Source organism: Heterocephalus glaber, unplaced genomic scaffold (genome assembly GCF_053883595.1).
Source record: "Heterocephalus glaber isolate CG9 unplaced genomic scaffold, H.glaber_assembly_v1.0 deba00001553, whole genome shotgun sequence".
Lineage (NCBI taxonomy): Eukaryota > Metazoa > Chordata > Mammalia > Rodentia > Bathyergidae > Heterocephalus > Heterocephalus glaber.
The window spans coordinates 23,477,908-23,500,582 of record NW_028258344.1 but is presented as its reverse complement, the minus strand read 5'-3'; the positions used below and the strand labels follow the sequence as shown (position 1 = coordinate 23,500,582).

Below are 22,675 nucleotides of genomic sequence, written 5' to 3'. Positions count from 1 at the left end.
ACACGGAGGTGAGGGTTTTCATGTATCATTTCAGGAAATGGATAAACAGTGTGGGTGCCCTCCAGGAATGTGTGATCATGGAGAAGTTTCCTCCATGATGAATCTGTGTTGGAACTAGACTCCACTACTCCCACCAGTGAGGGTCTTCTCCCAGTGTCGTTGGGCAACAATAATCAATGGCAACCTCTACCATCCACATGAGCTGTGGATGCCATAACATGGGGACAATTGAAGAAAATCATCCAGGAAGCAAAAAGACTTGTCCATCAACAAGACGTGTCCAAAATGCTTGATAATCTCTTCATTGTTATGATTACTATCATAGCAGGTAGTGTATGTATATGCAGTACAAAGTAAATCTTATTGGGCATATATACTTAATCATCCTTTGTTAAAGCCTCTTATGTGGTATGTTTTCTCTCCCAATATATACATATATATATAGATATACTGATATATATTCCTGATATAAACATATATATATTCAATTAAAATGGGCTCCAGGCTCTTTCCTGGTGACTTCTTTTGAAAATACTGATGCAATTATAAATTATACAGCCCAATTAATTTGTTACTAAGTGGACCAATACTTCAGGTAAAGCATAGGGTCTACAGCATGCCATTTATTTATTTTTTTAAAATTATATATGAATTTACTCAGAATAAGAACAGAAATCACAACAAATTATGGAGGCATTAGACATTTTGATCTTTCTGCTAAGATCTTGGGGCAATTTACCACCAATCCTTCCTGGTTGAAAGCTGGCTTCTGTTTTCTACTCTACAACTCTGATATTCAAAGGCACCTGTGCGCCCAGAGTCCTGAGCCTACACTTTGTTGCCTCGTTGTAAATTTCTCTCCAGGAAAGAAGCAGGAGAGCGAAGGTAATTCTCGGGCAGCAACCTCAAACTTTAAAGTAATACGAGCCACACTTTTTAAAATTATAGTGAATATATTCTTTTCTGTCAGTGGTCACATACTACCAGAAAACTTAGTGGTTCAAAACAACACAGATTTATTGTCTTACAATTCTAAAGGTCAGAACTCTGAAAGCAACCTTATTGGGCTGAAGTCAGACTGTCAGCTGAGCTCCTTCGGGAGGCTCGGGGAGAACCTGCTTACTTCTGTAGCTTCTACAGGCTGCCTGCATTTGTGGCCCTTCCATCTTCTAGACTGGCAATGGTTGCTCAAGTCTTCTTTAACATCGCAGCTGTCCGACCCTGTCTTCCCCTTCCACATTTAAGGACCCTTGTGATTTCTCTGGTGCATGTAGATAACCCAAGATAATCTCCCTTACAGTTGGCCTTTTTTTCCCCTTTGGCCACTTTACATTTACATACGGATTCTAAGAACTAGGATAATGTGTTTGGGAGGCCATTTTTCTGTTTTCTTTTTTTTTTTTTTGGTACCAGAGATCCAACTTGGGACCTTGCGCTTGCGAGGCAGGCGGTGGCACCACTGAGCAGGCTATTTTTCTGTCTACCACAATGAGTCAATTCTTTGAAGGCTACATACTTTCTTATGACCAGTTTTTTAACTTTTGTCTTCATGTCTTTTCAAATTAATTTGTAAGTGATATGCAAACGCAACTTATACATACGAATGGATGCCAAGTTTTGATGCAAGTAACACTGTAATGTTTAAACTAGGTTAGACACACCTACCACAAACATTTATCATTCCTTTATAGTAAAATTTTTCAAAATCCTTTCTTCTAGCATTTTGAAAACACAAAATACTTTTTGCAGTCTTATTCCCATTGCTTTCGCTTGGTTCTTGATTTGTGGAATTTTCATTTAGCTGGACAATGGGCAAAGGGAGAAAGTCCTTGCGGTTCACATTGACCAGAGTCTGCTGCCTGTGGATTTTCCTCATGGAGGCAACTGCTCTCCGAAATTAGAAACTATCAGATACGGGATTTTCATCAAGTTCATTGAGACTCTGAGCAGCTTTTGTTAACTCTCTACTTCCCCCTTGTAGTTGTCCTTGGAGTCTTTTACTGAGATACAAGATGCGAATAATTCTTCGAAGCAAATCACAGGCAACCTGAAGTCTTGCTAGTTGTGCAGTAGGGGCTACTATTTTATTGTATGGCTCAATAATGTATGCTTTCATCCTATCAACAGCTCCCTGTAAAGCCCCAATTCTCACCTGCATCATCTGAAGAACACCTTCCAAAGACTCAATCCCAGTTGCTTGTGCCAGTAAATCTTCATCTCTTGCAAAAACCTGTAGGTGTAGTTCTTTATCCAACTGACTGATTCCTTGTGCAACTTTCGCTAGTTGTTCAGCAATTACAGCTTGATGAATAGATTGGGAAGTGTAAGTCTTTACATCAGAGTCTTCATTTAAAAAGTCACGGCAACACTCGTCCTGCAGAAGCTCCCGCACAGTCGCTGAAGCCACTCCAGAACCCAGACACCCCAGGCCCGCCACAGCAATGCCACTGTCGCCACCTTCCATGTTGGCAGGTGCTGAGTTGTTGGCATCACCCGTCAGCGGTGGGGCCGTGGCGAGCCAGCATGCCATTTATGTTGGATTGCAGTCTGAGCCCAACATTCTGAAGTCCACTGTCATGGGGTTAGGTGATCAATTAGAAAGTGGACAATCACAACAAGGACTCTATTGTCATTTCAATCTTAAGGAATTTTGTATTACTCACCTTAAATATAATAAATATGTTCATCTTTGAGAGTTAGTAAAAAGATATCTGTCAGGTGGCTTTAACAGTAATCTTACCTTTGATACTGATAAGTTACAAAAAAGGTGCTTTCTGTCACACAACAGATGGCTGACTTTGATAAACAAGTCCAAGAATGGAATCATGTGGTGCAAGCTTTATATGTCTGGAACCCTTGGGCTTACATGAAGGCCCACCGTGGAATATATATAGAATTACCAGGATTTCTAATCTTTGGCTTGATTGTTCTGTTTATAGCCTGCTACCTTGGATGAAGAACCCAACTAAATTGAGACAAGTTCAACCTTAATTTATGCTGATACAGCTTCTACAATTACAAAAAACAAAAAGGTTTTTGTGGGAGATGTGGGAGACCAGGCTACGCAATCAGCTACAAATACTAAGGACCTAACCTCTCCAGGGAACAGGAGAGGGGGTTGAAGTCTGCTCCCTCCCTTGTTTGCTCACAGGGATGCTGATGCCTGCAATAATCCAGGCCATCTGGGTAGGGGGTTGTAATGGTTCTTGTTAATCATCTACAGTTCTTTGTTCTTTGAATCACATGTTTGCTACATTGCCTTGTTTTACTAATAAAACTGGGATTTCCAGACTCCCAAGGTTCTTTGTCCAATACAGGCAAGAGTACCCTGGTCTTCCTCTTCCATATTATCTTTGTATCTTTTGTCTTTAATCCTCATTTACCCCTAGGATTGTATAGAAATACTTGCTTCCAGTAATGACTTTGGGAGTATTGCTTCCCTTTCATTTTCATTACAGAGTTTGGGGAGTGGTGGCATTTGATCCTCTCTAAATTTCTTAGTGTGTTTTTTATATTGAACAGCACAAGTCAATATAAATGTGCCACATGTTCTTGGTAGTCACATTTAGTGGGCAATGGCTAACCTATGGAACAGGATAGCATTAGATAAACTTTTACTCATCTATTAATTATTAATGTACCATCTATTTAGAGGTCTTTACTTCTATACTTATCCCACTGTGTCATAATACTTTGTTTCAGCAACTTTTTGTCTCCTAAAAGGTGTCCTGGTCTTATAATTGGTCCAGGAGTTCACAGCTTGAAGGCACATTAGAAAAAAAATGGAAAGTTTATACTTCTTAGCCTGACTCAGTCCCCACAGTCAGAGAACTATGAATTTCCTCCCTTCACCACACAGTGAAGTGAATGCAACAAAGAAGAGTATGAAGTATTTATACAAGGTACTCGCAGACAAAGAAATAGTATGGATAAAGTTATGTGGCTCTACTGATGAGCAACTCATTAAAAGACTTAATGTTTCACCATGTTAAAAAAAAGCTTCATGGCTTAAATGTATTTCTCTATTAAAAGTGGCTTTTGTCTTTTCTCATCTTTGAAATATTCCCCTTCAGCCCTTTACTTCTGATTCCCTTTCGCTTTTCTGTCTGCTTCCTTGTCTTAGTTATTTTATATGTTAGTTATTTGGGACCCATATCCTAGCACAAATGTACATTTCGAACTTAACCTAAAAGATGTGCTGAAGAATTTAAAATTGTTCTGCACAATGAAAGGAAATCTCTTAGGCAAATGTTAACTGAAGAAAAGGGGTCTATGGTAATGACAACCAAGGGATTAAACACCAGTGAAATGCTCTTTAAAGTGCGTTATTTCCTTAGTCCTTTTTCTTTTGCTGTAACTGAACCACATACTAAATAATTTATAAAGAATAGAAGTTTATTTTGCACACAGAGGCTTGGAAGTCCAGGAGCATAGTGCTTGCTGGTGAGGTTCTCTGCTGCTTCATGACATGGTGGAGTGTGTCATATAGTAGCACAGAGCAAGCCTGGTAGCTCAGGCATCTCTATTTCTTTTTATTAAGCCATGAGTGCCATACCAGGGACCTCACTCTCATGATCTCCTCTAATCTTAATTACCTTCAAAATCCTACCTTCACATACCACTAACATAAGGAATTAGAGGAATAAGTTACTAGCACATAAATTTTTTTTTTGGTACCAGAGATTGAACTCGGGTCCTTGCACTTGCGCAGCAGGTGGTGAAACCACTGAGCTAAATCACCGTCCCAAGCACATAAAATTTTGAGAGACATTTCTCCACTGTTGGTGGGAGTTTAGACTGGTGTGACCACTATAGAAATCAGTGTGGAGATTCCTCAAAAAACTAAAAGTAGAGGTTCTGTTTGACCCAGCTATTCCCCTTCTTGGTATCTTCCCAAAAGAATTAAAAGAATTATACCACAGTGATATATGCACACCCATGTTTATGGTAGCACAATTTGTAATAGCTAAGTCTTGGAAACAGCCCAAATGCCCATCAACTGATGAACGGGTAAAGAAGATCTTTTTATACGATGGAGCACTACTCTGCCATAAAGAAGGATGAGCTTGAGACATTTATAACCAAATGGATGCACCTTAAGTCCATACTCTTAAGTGAAATATACCGGACACACATGTTTAAACACTGTATTGTTTCTCTGGTGTGAGAAACTGAAAGTGGAAATAAGGACTAAAATGTAAAATAGATTTTGGCAAACGGAAAAATGTTCAAATGGGAAGGGGAACAAGGGAGGTGGGAGGGGGAAAGGAAGGAAGGGACAAGAAAAAGAGTGAAAATAGAAGGCAAAACGGAAGCCATGCTTTTGTATATAGAGAGGAGAGTTGAGGGGAGGGGAAGAATGGGGGGGGAAGAACAGGCAGGATATATCATGTATAGGTGCAAATTCCCTATGATGGGTCTTATCATTATGTACATCTAAAATGTACCAATGAATATTTTGCTAAAAAATAATTTGGGGGGACACATTCAAGCCACAACAGTTATGAAGACATCAAATCACTACAATGTAAGCTATGTGTCTAGGAAAGACTGATATTCTTCCTATGAAATCTCATTTAATCATCCACAGTAGACAGATGAGACTCAAAAGAGTAAACAACTTGGTCAAGATCATAAAATGAGGTGGATGTTAGGTTTTAACCTAGGTCTTTCTTATTTTACCAACTGCATTCTTATGGCCACATTACCTTTTTTCTTTTTCTATAAGATCTAAAAGTAAATCATGCATAAAAAAGCAAACCTATAATCCCAACACTCAGGAGGCTAAGGTAGGAAGATTATGAGTTCCAGAACTGTCTGGCCTATGTATCGATTTTAAGACCAGGCAGGACTACAGGGTGAGATCCCTTCTCAAACAAACAAACAAACACAAACAAACAAATAAACTTAAACATAACTGGAGGACCATAGCATTCATAATATTTTCTTTTTCTGGATGCCTGATGCATGGCCTGTTTTTAAATGTTATGTTCAGGGGCCAAGCCCATGGAAAAGCATATATTTTATTTAGACATTAACAGGGTATGACGTAGTGATTTCAGGTTACATAGATGTGATGTTAATCTTGGTTGTCAACTTGATTGGCTTGGAGATATCTAGGAAATGAGTAAAGCACACTTTCGGATGTGTCTGAGTGGGTCATGAAGTGTGATCCTGGCGACTCTATCTGGTCCCTGGCCCTGGCCTCTCTGCTTTCCCTGCTTCTTGGATGCCGTAAGTTGAGCAGCTGACCACGAACTAAAACTTCTGAAATTGTGAACCAAAATAAATCTTTTCTTCTTTAAGTTATCTATGCAGGTATTTTGTCCAGCAACAAATAGCTAATTAATTAGTAGAAGACAATAACAGAGACACTGACAGCCAAGAGATATTTCTCATATGAAGAAAAGAAGAAGAAGAGGGAATTAAATAGCTGCTAAAAATTGAAGAGGGAGTGGCAAGCCTATACTTTGGTTTGTTTCTTTTTAGAGAAATTTATGACTCAATAAAATTTATTTTCTCAAATGCACTATATTAATGCTATAACTCAGCCCACATTTATGAATTTTTCATAGAAACAGAAGTTTTGATACTTGAGAATTAAGAAATATAATTTGGAGGTTTCCTAGGCAATGACTGAAAATAAGAGGAATGCATTATGGCAATAGAGTACTTGCCCCTTATAACTACAGACGATGTAAAGATTTTCCTTCTGTAATGAAATATTTAATGTCAACATATTTTTACATAGAAAAATGAGTAGATAGGAAAAGGATAGATATGAATAATAAACTACATGAAAAGCAAAGAAAATTAATGCCTTCAGGAGGTTTAACTTATTGTATAAAAAAGCAGGGTGGATCCAAACAGAAATTTTACTGGATGCTTGAGATTAAATAGAAAGTAAACATTTAATTTGATTGTCATAAATGATTATTGAGAGTATCTGCATTAAAATATTTATGGTATAACAGGTTCTGGTTGTACTTGCTGATGGCTTCTTTGAGTCTTCCAATCATTTCAAATTATAAAATTTTAATGTAGTAATTTACTTATGTTTAAACTGGGGCATCATTGGATTTCTAATACATGGAAATTTACATTCAAAAATTTAAATTAAACAGAAATGTGACAAAGTTGAAGTGATATGATGTGGATTTAGCAGAAAAATTCCCCATGTGTTTCCAGTTACAACTCTGCTAAGTAAACTGTGTTAGTAGATTACTAGAAAGTAGCAGATACCAGAGAAGAAAAAAGATAATCCTGTGCTATACAAAGCTGTGAATGCTGGAAAAGTGACTCATTGCTGCCAAATAGAAGCTATTTCAGGTCCTCTTTATTTGCCTATCTTTTAGTTCAGTGCAGAAGTAACTAGTATGATCTCTCAATGTTCGTTTCTTTGGAACAATTTATTCTAGAAAAAATTTTATAATTTAGTGTCTTGCAAATGGGTCAAACAGAGTTTTCTAAAGATAGAGAAGTGATGAAAGGAAGAGTCATGCCCAAAGAATAGAAGAAGGTGGGTCAGTTGGCAGTGAGCTTCAGGTTTGCCTAGAATTAAGTCAGCTCTCCCTAAAGTGCCAAGGCATGACAGTAACACCATAATGAGAGCTTAAGAGTAAGAATGGTTCTAAATTTGGTGTTGGTGACACCTTTCTCTCTTGGGCTCAATGTTATTTCCTTCTAGAAGAAGAGTCATGCTAAGGCAGTTGTGAAAAGATCTATCCTTTTGAATTTTTTTGTCTTTTCATTAAGAATGGAGAGCATGTGAATTGTGAGAGAGAAAAAACCCCTAAAATATGTGAGATGATTTCCCTCAAAAATATTGAATGAAAATATAAAATTTAAAAAAAATAATAGATTTTTCCTGTTCTAATAGAATTTCTTGTCTTCTTTCCCTTTTCCTCACTTCTACTGGTAGTGTGCAATAGGAGAAATAAAAAGCCACAAGAATAAAAATGATTTCATTTCTAGTAAAGTATTGGTCAACCTGTAAAAAAAATTATGGAAATATTTGAAACTCCAACTCCTATGCATTTGCTGAGCACGAGAATGAAAGTTGAGAGAGTCTCTAGAGGCAGAGGAATGTGCCTCAGTCCCTTGGAAATATTTGAGCCATCGTGTTGGAGTACTGTGGGGAGAATCGTCTGCTCTATGGAGGTTTGAGTGTAAGGCAAAGCTGATATTAGTTACCATCCCCAGGGCACAACAAGTGGCAACAAGTGCCTGTTCTCAGAGTGGATTATTTACTCACTGAACATATTTCCTCATCCCTTGCGCTGACACCCTTCTGCTGGCTCCCGAGGGACAGGGCTAAACATCACAGACGCAGTCTTTTCAGACTGGAACTTGCTCTTGGGAGGCAGTTATTTCCTAAGTGGTATTGTCCAATGAATTTTGTGATAAAAATGGCCTAACTCTTGTGAAGATAGCTAATTAACCTGGACCTTGATTTTTGGGTCACAGAAGCACCTACATCAGAATCTGCATGCCACCTATGTCAGGAGGATTTGAAAGATTTGAGAGAAATGTCTTATTTTAATAGAATACATGGGATTCAATGAATGAGAAGAGAAACAAGGCAATGAAACTTTGGGGCATTAGTTTAAATAAGATCTATTAGTCACCTTTCCTTACTGGGACAAAATACCTGACACACACATCTTGAAGAGGGTATGATTTATTTTGGCTCCTGATTTCAGAGCTGGCTACATTGTTTTTAAGCCTGTGACAAGGCAGAAGTATCATGGCTGCAAAGCACAGAGAAGTACAACTGCTGACCTTGTAACAGCTGGGATGCAGAGCAGGAGGGAAAAGAGGTGGAGAACAGATAAACGCTGAAAGGCAAGCACTCAGTGAACCTACTTGCTTTAACTAGGCTATACCTCCTCAGAGCTGTTCAATGAACTTATCAGTGGGTTAATCCATTAACAAGGTTAGGTTTCTCACAATCCAGTCATCTCTAAGCATTTTTTAATCTAATCAAGTTGACAGTCAAAATTAACACTCACGTAAGATAGCCAGACAGGTCAGATTTATTAAAAAATTTTATTTGCTGTTTTCAGACAGACATAAATATCTAGAAAAGTAGTAGTCTATTTGTTAACTGGCCTCTGAAAATCTTGATTCAAATGTTACCTAGATTTTTAAGATTTAGTTTCCTGAACTTTTCAGTTGATTCCTGCACTCCTGCCTGGTGTGTGGGGCTAGAACCAGCTCCTTCTTTCAAAAGAACACAGAGGGACTATGATACTGTACATAGAAGACCCCAAGAACTCCACAAAAAGTCTCCTAGACTTAATAACCAAACTCAGTAGAGTAGCTGGTTACAAGGTCAACACACAAAAATCAATAGCTTTCCTCTCCACAAACAACAGACTCACTGAGAGAGAAATAGGGTAAACAATTCCTTTCACAATAGCATACAAGAAACTGAAATACCTAGGAATGATCCTAATGAAAGAAATCAAAGACCTCTTCTCTGAAAACTATGGCACTCTGAAAAGAGAGATTGAAGATGATATCAGAAAATGGACAGACATCCCCTGCTCCTGGGTAGGAAGAGTTAATATAGTGAAAATGGCCATACTTCCAAAATTGCTATATAGATTCAATGCAATTCCAATTGAGATCTCAGCAGCATACTTCATGGACCTTGAGAAAACAATCCAAAAATTCATTTGGAACATGAAGAGACCTAGAATAGCAAAAGCAACACTAGGCAATAAAGACAAGGTAAGGGGTGTCACAATCCCCAACTTGAAATTTTGCTACAAAGCCACTGTGATAAAAACAGCATGGTACTGGCAAAGAAACAGACCTGAGGACCAGTGGAACAGATTAGAAGATGCAGAAACAACGCCAGACACACTCAGCCATCTCATCTTTGATAAAGGAGCCAAACACCCTCACTGGAGGAAAGACAGCCTCTTTAATAAACGGTGCTGTAAAAATTGGGTTTCAACTTGCCAAAGATTAAAACTAGACCTATATCTCTCACCATGCACTAAACTAAAATCTAACTGGATTAAAGATCTAAATATTAAAATAGAAATGCTGAACCAGCTGGAACAGAGGTTAAACAGAACTCTTGAAGACATTGGTGTAGGAAAAAAATTTTTGAACAAAACCTCAGTTGCCTGTAAACTAGCACAAACAATCAACAAGTGGGATCTCTTCTTATTAAAAAGCTTCTGCACAGCAAGAGAAGCCACCAGCAGTGTGAAGAGACAACCCACAATGTGGGAAAAAAATCTTCATCTGTTTTTCCTCAGACAAAGGTCTACTATCTCAAATCTATAAAGAACTTAAAAAGATCAGACCTCCCAAATTTAAAGACCAATCCCCAAATGGGCATCTGAAATAAACAGACATTTCTCAGACAAAGAAGTAAAAGCAGCTAATAAATATATGAAAAAATGTTCAACATCACTGGTCATTCCAGAGATGAAGATGAAAACAATACTGAGATTCCACCTCACCCAACAAAGAATGGCTGCTATCAAGAAATCAACCAATAACAAATGCTGTCGGGGGTGTGGGGAGAAAGGAGCCCTTCTCCATTGCTTGTGGGAGTGCAGACTGGTGCAACCACTGTGGAAATCAGTATGGAGATACCTCAAAGAACTAGGACTGGAAGTCCTATTTGACCCCGCTATTCCCCTGCTGGGGATCTTCCCCAAAGAATTACGAAAATCATACCACAGTGATATATGTGCACCCATGTTCATAGCAGCACAGTTTGTGATAGCTAAAACTTGGAAACAGCCCAAGTCCCCATCAACTGGAAACTGGATAAAGAAAATGTGGTTTTTAAATAAAATGGAGTACTACTCAGCCATAAAAAATGAAAATTTAGGGACATTTATAGCTAAATGGATACACATTGAGGTGATACTCTTATGTGAAATAAATAGGAGACACATGTATAAATACCAAATAGTTTCTGTGGAGTGAGAAACTGAAAGTGTAAATAAGGACTAAAATGTATAATAGGTAATGTGAAATAGGAAGAAAAGGGGCAAAGGGGAAGGAAGTGGGAGGGGTAGGGGAAAGGAAAGAAGGGAATGGAATTAATATGAGAAAATGGAAAAATAGGAACAAAATCTTTATAAATAGGGAGGGATGGAGGGGTTGAAGGGAGGTCTGGGCAAGGGTGAAAAATAGGAACCAAGAGAGATTATGTAAAGGTGCAAATTTCCAATGATGAATGTCATTATATTGTATACCTAAAATGTACCATTGATTAGAATGAATAATTGATAATGCAAAATAGGAAGAAAAGGTCCAAAGGGGTAGGGATAGTGGGAGGGGTGGGGGAAAGGAAAGAAGGGAAAGGAAAAATGATGAGAAATGGAAAAAATGGAAATAAAATCTTTGTAAATAGGGAAGGGTGGAGGGTGTGAAGGGAGGGCTAGGAATGGGGAAAAAATAGGAACCAAATGCATTATGTAAAGGTACAAGTTCCCAATGAGAAATGTAAATGTGTTGTATTCCTAAAATGTACCAATAAAAGAATTTAAGTAAAAAAAAAGAACACAGAGTTACTGAGAATGAGCCAGAGGGGAGGGCACCTGGCACCGAGATGCATGGTAACATCTGTCTGGTGGACTGATGGACTGTGATCTCATGGGAATAGAAGCTCTCAGAGGATGCTACTTCCATGTTCTCCCTTGCCATACACAAAAGCTTGGTACCACATAAATCCTTTAGAATTTTTATGCACCCTCAGGATGGAAAGAGAACTAAATTGATTAAAATTTGATTTTCATTACTTAGTAGAATGGGATTTCAAAGTAGAATTTGAGTTTTGTTTTAGAAAAATAAATCTACATTTCTTCATAATAAAGTCTTGACCTGAAGTTTCTCCTCAGCACAGTAGCTTTCCCTGCATTTGTCTGGGGCTTAGGGATGAAGTATATTTAAGGGGGAATGGAGCTATCTTCTCTCTTTTTTCATCATTCCTAGGATGTTAGGTTACTAACAACAGGAGAATTTCTATTCCTCCAGCATTCATCTGTGCCAGTTTTGATTATCAATGTATCTTCTCCATTACTTATCACTGGAATCAGAAAAAAATAAAGACAAAACCAACTCTAGAAATATGTCTGAGGATATCTTTCCCCTCAAGTAACACACACTTGACAAAATTCTGAGTTAGAGGTCCAACCAGCCTCAAAACACACTTCTCTTCCTTTCTGAGGCTCACGTTAATATGGAGTTAAGGGTGTAAAATTTTCAATGCCTAGTGAACAAATAGCAAACATACATAAATAAAACAGAGATAAAGAAAAGATGAAAAAGACTCAAGTATTCCATGGGAGAAAAGGGGTAAAGTGGAAGTGTGACTTTCCTGTTGAAATGTATACCAGTTAGCTAACTGGTCATTTACTCTGCTAGGGAAAAATCTATTTTTTTAGATGTTTGTGCTGAAGCAAATATATGCTTTAATGCAGATTCTTTAGTGTGGACATGGGAGCACTGGGAATGGTATCTAATTCTCTGGGAGCCAAGAATTATATATACCCTTTCAAAGCCTTTTCCTTTGCCAGCACAGATGCTGTCCCCTGGTACCCTTGCTCTTCTTGTTCTGCTCCTGTGTTGCTGGATGCTGAGCTACTCTTTGTCAAGTGGCAGACGGAGGGCGTCATAAGGTCACCATTTCTATACTCAGAGCAACAGAAGTAATTATTTTGATGGGAGTGAGAACCATTCTGTCATCATTAAATTCCCCACCCCTTCACTCTAAAGGGCTATTTTTTTTATTGTTGAAGAAAGCCTTAATGGGGAGCCCTTTGTAGCCCCTCTGTTCACCATGGGACTGGCTGCCTTCACTGGGCCTTCACTCCCAGTGAAGGTAACAGGGGACTTGATGTGATATGGCCACACTGCCACAGAGAAGAGTTGTGGATGGCCTTTCCCACCTTCACATTCACAGGGGAAGTCACGCTCAGTTTATGTCCAAGTTAGATGCTTGCCTGCCAAGAATCACCACAGCACTCTTTACAGCAATTTAGTCCACGGCAGACACTGGGGAAATTGCAGGGAAGGAGGGGAGGGCCTGTTCCATTGGCCCCTGACTGCAGCTTTGTCTGTGAGAAGAAGCTAACTCAGCATTCATCTGTGCGCGCTGACTCAAGCTGCTGTGATTAGTTTCTCACTTTAGGGAGCAATAACACAGACAAGGATTAAAATGATTAAAATGAATAATTGATAATTTGAAATAGAAAGAAAAGGTCCAAAGGGGGAGGGGAAGTGGGAGGGGAAGAGGAAAGAAGGGAAAGGAAAAATTATGAGAAAAGGAAAAAATGACAACGAAGTCTTTGTAAATAGGGAAGGGTGGAGGGGTTGAAGGGACAGGGAAAGGGGAAAAAATAAGAACCAAGATACATCATGTACAGGTACAAGTACCCAATGATACATGTAAATGTATTGTATACCTAAAATGTACCAATAAAAGAATTTAAGGAAAAAAAATAGATAACGGAGCAGAGAGCATAGGGTGTGATGGGAGAGAAGAAAGACTCTGTGGGCTGGACATCTGCTGCCATCTCCATCTGCTTGCCTTTCTCCCTTGCTATCCATTCATTAACATATAGTTAGTGTTCATTAAATCTTTGTTGAATGAATGAAGAAGTATTTTAGTGCGAAATAGTTGATTAGATTTCAGTTACTACTTTGATAATTAAGTTAATGGCAATAATATGGAAGTATCGATTTTTTTGTCTTCTGGAGACCCATTGTCTTTATGACCACATTGCCTAACAATTTTACTAATAACTCATCCATGACAGTTGGATAAAAACTTTGTCCATAAAATACCTGTAAGCTAAGTAATTCTTGTGGGTGTATTTTGTGATTTTTTTAATAGCACAATTTTTGGCCTTAAAAAGGGAAATCTAAAGGGAATCTCTGTACACAGTAATATTAACCAACACTCCTTCCCCAGCACTGGGATATCATGTGGGGTCTGAGAGAACCCATTTGGCTGTTGTACATAGTGCCATGGCTCAGGCAGAACCGTTATTCCTTTATTGACAGGAGAGAGCCTTTGCAATGGAAGCAGGTCAGGAAGGAAGCAACAGTCCTCCAGCACTAGGATACTCAAGAAGAAAGACTCGGTGAATGGAAAGACACTGCTTCCTTCTTCTGAGATTATACTTCCTTGTCTTAGGTGACCCTAGAGGAATGTGGCATCAGCCATTATTTATACAGAGCTTCTGCTGGTTGTTTCTGTTCATGGGTGCATGGCCCATGGCTTCCCTCAGATCCCACAGAGACTTGGACAAAGCAAAGCTTCCCTTAACATTTTGCCAAGATCTGAGGAGGCAGAGCTTGTAGTATAGGAGAAGAGATGAAGGCATCAATAGATTTATTTGTTACATGGGTGAAGTAGGACTTTTCTGGAAGTGGAGAGGGGATCTGGGGAAAGTGAGTTCTTCAAGAGAAGAGAGGCTAAGTGGCATTATGGGGAACTGGGAGTATAGCTCAGGGGTGGAGCATGTGCTAAGACTCCACAAGAATCCAGGTTCAATCTCCAGCACCTCCCCCTCCCCCCAGAAAAAGTGAGGGAAAGGAATGGGACTGGTTTGGTCAGGAACAAGACATTTCCATGGGGAAAGTTTCTTTGAAAGGCCTGGAGAAACCATTTTCTGATGGTTTTGAGTAGTTCAAGGGAAGAAGTTGATTAGATAAGGTTATGGCTCCCCATCCTATTTTGTACTGTGTTAGAATCCTTACCTATTATTTCTGTAAAAGATTATTTAAACCCCTATTGGAGCTCAGAGTGCGTCTGAATGTGAAAATGAGGTATGATATGGATGGGAAGAAGAAATCCTGAGCTCCTGGCCAGAGGCTCCTTGCTGTCCCTTTCACTCCCCAGGGGTTACTAGGCAGAGGAAGCAGCCCTAGAGGAATGGTCAAGTCCCTTCCATAACTGTCCCCTTCCAAGCCATGCTGCAGGTGTGCATGACTCACCCTTCAGGATAAAGGGGTTCCTGCACGCTCTGGTGCATAGGCGCTTATCTTCCCCTCCCATTTCATGAACGTCTTTGCTAAAGACTTAAGCTGTTATTTAGAGGTCCCGAAACTTGAAGAAAGCATTATGCATTCTCTTCCATTTAAATTATACCCTTATGTGACACTCCTAAATGAGGACTTCAAAATATGAGAGGATAAAATTAGAAAAGTAAAAGACTATTTTTATAAGGTGTTAGAATTTCATTAGGCAGATTTTGTTTACGTTATGCTTGTCTACATTATAGACTGGATATGTAGCCTTATTCTCAAGACTGTTTTAGTTCATCATTTGTGTAGACTTAAGCCAGTACATTTCTTTGTGTTTCTTTACTGCTTTTTTTCCTTTTCCTGATGGGAAGCCTGTATCTGTTAAATGTATTATATAATTATGTGTGGCACTGCTTGGATATTGCAAATTCAATTCACAGGCCCTCATTGACTTGTTATTTTTCATGTACAATGAAAACATGATATCAGTCATTATTTGAGTCTAGCTCATTCTTGCAATAAATCCTTTTCTGAAATAATGGTTGTTTTTTTTACCAACAAAATGATGAGTTCTGGTCCTTTTTCAAGGTGAAATAGATTCATATTCACCTTTTAAGGTTTTTCATAAGCTGGTTTTCCATTTATGGTCCTTATGTTTAAATAGTAATTGGTTTTGAAGTTAAAATTCACTTGCACAATTTATAAGGAAAATCAATTGTTAAACTTCCAGAAATTCACTTGGCTTATGGAGAGGATTTTTTTTGTGTATTGTTAATATGCTTTCTTTTTTTAAAATTAATTTTATTGGTACATTTTAGGTATATAATATAATGACATTCATCATTGGAAATTTGCACCTTTACATAATCTCTCTTGGTTCTTATTTTTCCCCATTCCCCTGCCCTATCTTCAAGCCCTCCATCTGTCCCTATTTACAAAAATTTTGTTTCCATTTTTTCATTTTCTCCTATTAATTCCATTCCCTTTTTTCCTTTCCCCTACCCCTCCCACTTCCTTCCCCTTTGCCCCTTTTCTTCCTATTTCACATTACCTATTATACATTTTAGTCCTTATTTACACTTTCAGTTTCTTACTCCACAGAAACTATTTGGTATTTATACATGTGTGTCCTATTTATTTCACTTAAGAGTATTGCCTCAATGTGCATCCACTTAGCTATAAATGTCTCTAATTTCTCTTTTTTATGGCTGAGTAGTACTCCATTTTATTTAAAAAAAACCACATTTTCTTTATCCAGTCTCCAGTTGATGAGCAATTGGGCTGCTTCCAAGTTTTAGCAATCACAAATTGTGCTGCTATGAACATGGGTGCACATATATCACAGTGGTATGAGTCTTTTAATTCTTCAAGGAAGATACCCAGCAGGGGAATAGCTCAGTCAAATGGGACTTCCAGTCCTAGCTCTTTGAGGTATCTCCATACTGATTTCCATAGTGGTTGCACCAGTTTACACTCCCACCAGCAGTGAAGCAGGGTTCCTCTTTCCCCATAGCCCCGCCAGCATTTGTTATTGGTTGAATTCATGATAGAAACCATTCTTTCTGGGGTGAGGTGGAATCTCAGCGTAGTTTTCATCTGCATCTCTTGAATGACCAGTGATGTTGAACATTTTTTCATGCATTTATTTGCTATTTCTATTTCTTTGTCTGAGAAATGTCTGTTCATTTCAGATGCCCATTTTATGATTGGGTCTTTAAATGTGGGAGGTCTGATCTTTTTAAGTTCTTTATATATTCAAGATAGTAGACCTTTGTCTGAGGGACAGCAGGTGAAAATTTTTTCCCACATTATGGTTTGTCTCTTCAAAATGTTGGTGCTTTCTCTTGCTGTGCAGAAGCTTTCTAATAAGAAGAGATCCCACTTGTTGATTGTTTGTGCTAGTTCATGGGCAACTGAGGTTTTATTCATAAAATCATTTCCTACACCAATGTCTTCAAGAGTTCTACCTAACATCTTTCCAGCTGGTTCAGTGTTTCTTTTTTAATATTTAGATCTTTAATCCATTTTGGTTTTAGTTTAGTGCATGGTGAGAGATATAGGTCTAGTTTTAATCTTTGGCAAGTTGAAACCCAATTTTTCTGGCACCATTTATTAAAGAGGTTATGTTTCCTCCAGTGAGGGTGTTTGGCACCTTTGTTGAAGATGAGGTGGCTGAGTGTGTCTGGAGTTGTTTCTGCATCTTCTAATCTGTTCCACTGGTCCTCAGGTCTGTTTCTTTGCCAGTACCATGCTGTTTTTATCACAGTAGCTTCATAGTATAGTTTCACTTTGAGGGTTGTGATACACCCTATATGTTTTCAATTATATGGAAAAGACTCCAAAATTTGTTAATCTATTCCTTGTTCTAATCATATTCAATCTAATTTAGTCAATAACTATGTAGGACAGTACAGAAAGGCTTATTTTTTGTATATTAATAATTAGATTTCATCTCAAATTTAACCTGATAAAGTATCATTTATCAGATTTAGTCAATTAGTGAAATACATAAGATTTTGTAATTCTTTTGGATTCTTTCTTGTAATATTAAAATGCCTGATTGCTCATTGCAACTTAAAGACCAAGAAGGAGGACATGATAGTCACCAAGGCTGGGTCTTCTTATGAACATGGGGCGAGAGTGTGATAATTGAATTCACAATGTGTGGCCCATGACTGCTCACTACAGTCGAACTCACAATGACTCCTTCAAATGCCTGTCAAGGAAAAAAACACCAGATAAGATTCTAAAAATGTGTAGGTGATCATTTGCCTCCTGGAATCTAAGAGAGTTATCTTATAGTCAAGCAATGTGGGAATCTCATGTGAGGGAGATTAAGTTTGAAGAGCACTCCTTTCTTTAGGACCCCTAACACCAGGCTTTAGGGTTCTGAACCAGACCTGACTGCCTTACTGGTGACATGGGAGTATTTCAAAGGTAGGAAATGTAAGGCGTACATATACGTTCTTGATGTGAATTTTGTAGAATAGGAAGAGAAAAGATGTATACAATTGTAAATACATTTTAGCATTAAGTAATAGTTTCTCCTGATTCTACTCGTGGGCTGTTGAGATCTTATTTGGAAAGTGGGAAGGTCAGAGGTTAGGGAAGCAGAAGATTGCATGGGAAAAATAAGATTATGTACATGAGAATGATTTGTAAACCCTAAAGTAAAGAGCAAGTTGTAGCTACCAGTATTATTTTGTGTAATTTCTTTCCTTATAATCTTCATACATCTGTGGCTTGCTGAATCACTTTAAACTCAGAGGCAATATTCTCTAGTTGATTTTCAATGTAATTGAATTTTCATATAGAGCAAGATGGCTTAGCTGCTTTGCATTTTAATAAAATGAAAGGGCTCTAGTCCCTAATGTACTGCATGCAAGAGCAATATAATTTCTTTAAAAAGTTTATAACTACAGACTAAATATAGTTTGAATAATTGTGTGTTTAAAATGTCACAGAAACTTTACATTGTTTTCAAAAGGTCCAGGTAGGAATCTGACTTACAAAACATGAAATCCTTTCTTCTTAAACAGTGTAGATATTAGGTGATATTAAAATAGAACACATAGTTTTGTTAAAAAGTAGTAATTGATTTTTAAAAAAATGTGTTTGTATCATGGAAATTTTAAACTCAAAAAGTTAAAAAAGATAAAAGATATTTTTTATAAAAAATGATAAAAGAGTTCAGTGAGCCCACGTGTATCTATCATCTAGCTCTAATGATTTTTGACATTCATATGTTGGAATTTTCAAAGTAAGATTCTATAAATCTCAGGCCACTTTGTTATTACTGCTAGGGAAGGTATATCATGCAGCAAATAACAACATACAATAAATAATATCAAACTTAATAAACTTTGGATAAACTTCCCCAAACATCCCTAACTTCTGGAATGCGTCTGGTGAATGTGAAAGAGGATTTCAAAATACCACCCCTATTCCATTAACCTGAACCTCAAGCCTCCCGGTGATGCTTACTGTATAGATAAATTTGTCTTACATCCTTTCTCTATCTTTAGTCAGAGATCAATTTGCTCCTTGGGGAACATCTGGTTAATGTACAGAGATGTTTTGTTGCCATAAACGAAGGGGCACTATTGACATCTAAAGGCAGAGGTCAGGGATGTTGCTAAACATTCTACAGTCCACAAGGTAGCCATCTAAAAAGAAGAAAAACGAATATATGGTCTAAAAATGTTGATGAAGTAGAGATTGAGAAATCTCAATGTCAGCATTCCTCTTTTAATTGAACAGTGGGACCATTACTGGAAAGCCCATTCAAAGTCTATGGAAAGGGTCACTTTTTGATATGCCTGTCTAGGAGGAAAGTGAAAGAAATAAGAAAGTTTGATTTTCTTTTGCTACAAATAGACTCAGTACTACAGACACATATTTTCCCAAAATCTCAGACTGTAACTAAGTTAGCTGCTTCCTATCTATCTTTCTGATGATTTTGTACTTCTATTTTGCACTGACAAATCTTACCTTGTTATGTTTGGTGAGTATGAGGTCTAGGATTGCTCAGACTCACCCTAGTGGGGCTTGTTTCTCTCTCTAATGTATAAAGAGGAAGATGAGTCAGAAAAGACCAGTGCAAAGCAAAAACTTCATTGCAGGTATTGTAAGAAGAAGCTGTACATAGACTTTATAGGGAAGGGTGGAGGGCGTGAAGGGAGGGCTAGAAATGGGGAAAAAATAAGAACCAAGATGCATTATGTAAAGGTACAGTTCCCAATGAGAAATGTAATTGTGTTGTATACCTACAATGTACCAATAAAAGAATTTAATTAAAAAAAAAAAGAAGAAGCTGTACAAAGACACTCCAGGGGAATTGGGTCTCCCAGAGCTGGGTCACCACTGAATCTTGGGCGATAGTCCTGGGTCCTACTTTACGGGGTAAGGGTCCTGTCTCCACCTCCCTGAGGGTTGACACTTGATTGATTTGATATTGGGCTTGTTGCTAGGGGTTTGGCCTTGTGGGCTAATAGAGGAATTTGGGTAGGCAGCAATTTGCATTAAGAGGGACAGTGCCGCATGCATAGAAGCGGGTCCCCAAACCACAGGCTATCAGCTCAGCTGCTTGCTGAGATGCAGCCCTTCCTTTCTACCTCTTAAAGAAGCCCAGTTTCCTAATCTAACCTTACCTAAGGATCTCAAGTGTCCCTACATCCTCTTTGCTGCTGGGTTTGCAGGCTGAAGTTTTTCTGGAGTTTCTGCAGGTGTATGTCAACAACATCTGAAGTTTCTGGCCTAGTCAGTTTGTCCTTCACTACCCTGTTTGCTTCATCACTATCATTGCCAATCAACATACAATTTCTCTTTCAGCATTGTAGTGAAAGCAGATTTCTCCACCTGGCCCTGTTCTGATGCTGACCTTTAAACTTCCAGTGGCCACTGTTATTCTTAAAGAACTGGAAAACTCCACATATTGTTTCTGGTTCTATCTTTCTTTAAAGAGGATGGGGAATTGATATTGGAGCATTTTAGTTGTAGACATCAGTCTACAGGGGAGCTGAAAAATACCTCTAGTTTGTGCAATTACCTGTACCTCACCACAGGGGAGTGTCTTTTCACTGTAAGGAATTCTTCAGGGTAGTCACTTGCTCTTCACTCAATATACAGTTTTTGTCTCAGCCTTCCTTATTAGGGCTTAGCTAGGAGATTTCAATTTTATGCATTTTTGTATCTTTACTTTTCCTTTGTTCGTCATGGGACACATGGACATTCACTATGCCTGTCTTAAGATTCCTTGACATTTGGGAGAGCATTTATCAAATGATAGTGTTCCATATCACTGCATTCCACTGGGAATATTGAAGATATTTTGGGGGACATGCGTTTATTCTTTTGGGTTCTTTATTGCAAACTTCTCAAAAGCCTTAAGACAATAATGTGTACTGAGAGAAGGAACTGACGAGTACGATGTCTCACAAACTTATTTGACTATAGATCTCTGTCAAGGAACAATTGTAACCACTGCTTCATCACAATGATTAGATGGGAAATTATATGGGATATTTATATTTGTATGCAAGAGTTTATAAAGATAATTTAATTACCTTGGTCTTGTCCTCTATAGAAAACAAGGTTAGATTGATAAGAAATATTCCAGGATCATTTGTATTTGTCCCTGTCAGAGTTTAAAAAGTGGAAAAATTGAGTGAGAGTCCCTAAGGCAGGATCTCTTAGGGATGTGAAAGTAGGTATTTTTAGGAAACACAGATAAAAGAGCAACTAAGATAGTGTTTCCCTAGCTTAAAAATTCTACGTAACTTTACAAAAAGGAATCACAGAAGCTTAGTGAACCCACAGAATCTCTTTGGAAAGTTACTTAATGAAAAAAGAAATTGAAATTGATGTCATTATGGACTTGCAGAAAACTGGGGATTCAGCGGGCCATTTTGTTGGACATCAGTTTATTGGTATTCTTTACTGTGTCCCCACTGCTTAATGGGCCTTATGTTACCTTGTCCTAGTACAGTGGCCTTAACTTGTCAGACTTTTATTTAATGATGGAGGATTCTAAATGAAATATAAAAGGGTTTGTGTTATGTATGGATGTTGATATGAGAGAGCCCATATAAAAACTTTCTATGTGCCTGTGCCTTCATCTGCATATTCAAAGTACTATAATAGAGTATGTGTCTGCAGTTATCCTAATTAATACACATTTTGAAAACCTTTTATGTGACGGTTGCTGTACTTGGAACTGAGTGTATGAATTTAGTCGAGAAACTCTCAGATGCAAGCTTCCTTGGTCTCTAAGGTGCAAAAGAGATAGCGGGCTAGTGTTTGAGAAGAGCAGCTCTATGTAAACAAATTGAAGAATGTGAAACGGACTCACTAGGCTTTACAACCAGTGAGTTCAAATGCACGTCCTTGTGTTAAACTAACAGGAACTAGCTCAGCAGGCATACTCTGTGACCTGTGCATCACTAATCAGTAGCATAGAGGAGAAAGCTAAGAACCATTTGAAGAAATCACTCCAGTTTTTGGATTGATCACCAACAGATCTTTAGCTGCAGAAGCAGGGCCTGGGGTGTACAAAGTGTAACTATAATTGAAGAAATTATTTGTTTTCACATATCTGGCATAGGCCTGGCTTATACCTATTGCTACTAATTTTGATTATTATTATTATTATTAGCATGATTCTCTTTTAGTATCAAATGTTACTTAGTTGGGATAACCAAACTATATATTCTAAACTATATAAACTACTATATTCTTTCCTAATTAAAGTGAAGAGCATGGGATTTAGGGCTAGTCCAACACAGGTCCCAATTCTAGCTTGAATGTTTACCCAGTAGATGGTGAGTGCTAGTTCCATAATGTCTTTGCATTGTGGTCTTTTTATAAGTAAAATGGAGGTAATAATTCCTTCAGGAGTCATTGAAGACTTATATGAATATAAAATGTATAGGTAAATAAATCCCAGCCACTTCTGCTACTGTGGTTGGTATTTTTATTCAGCAAGTTAATAGAAAATTCAGGTGAGAGGTGGTGATTGCAGTAAGGGCCTAGTTATTCTATTTCTAGGGAATATGATATGACCAGAAGGCTAGGACAAGAGAACAGTGTCCTTCTTCATGTCCTAGCCTGGCAGAATCTAAGGCTGGTGGTCAGAGACTTACACCAAGGAGCTTGTTCAAAGAGAGGACCT

At 38.1% G+C, this 22,675-nt stretch overlaps 1 pseudogene; it reads right to left on the bottom strand.

Annotated features, from left to right (window-relative positions):
* Positions 1-1,897: 1,897 nt before the first annotated feature.
* LOC147824165 (conserved oligomeric Golgi complex subunit 5 pseudogene) lies at positions 1,898-2,464 on the bottom strand (annotated as a pseudogene).
* Positions 2,465-22,675: the final 20,211 nt, after the last annotated feature.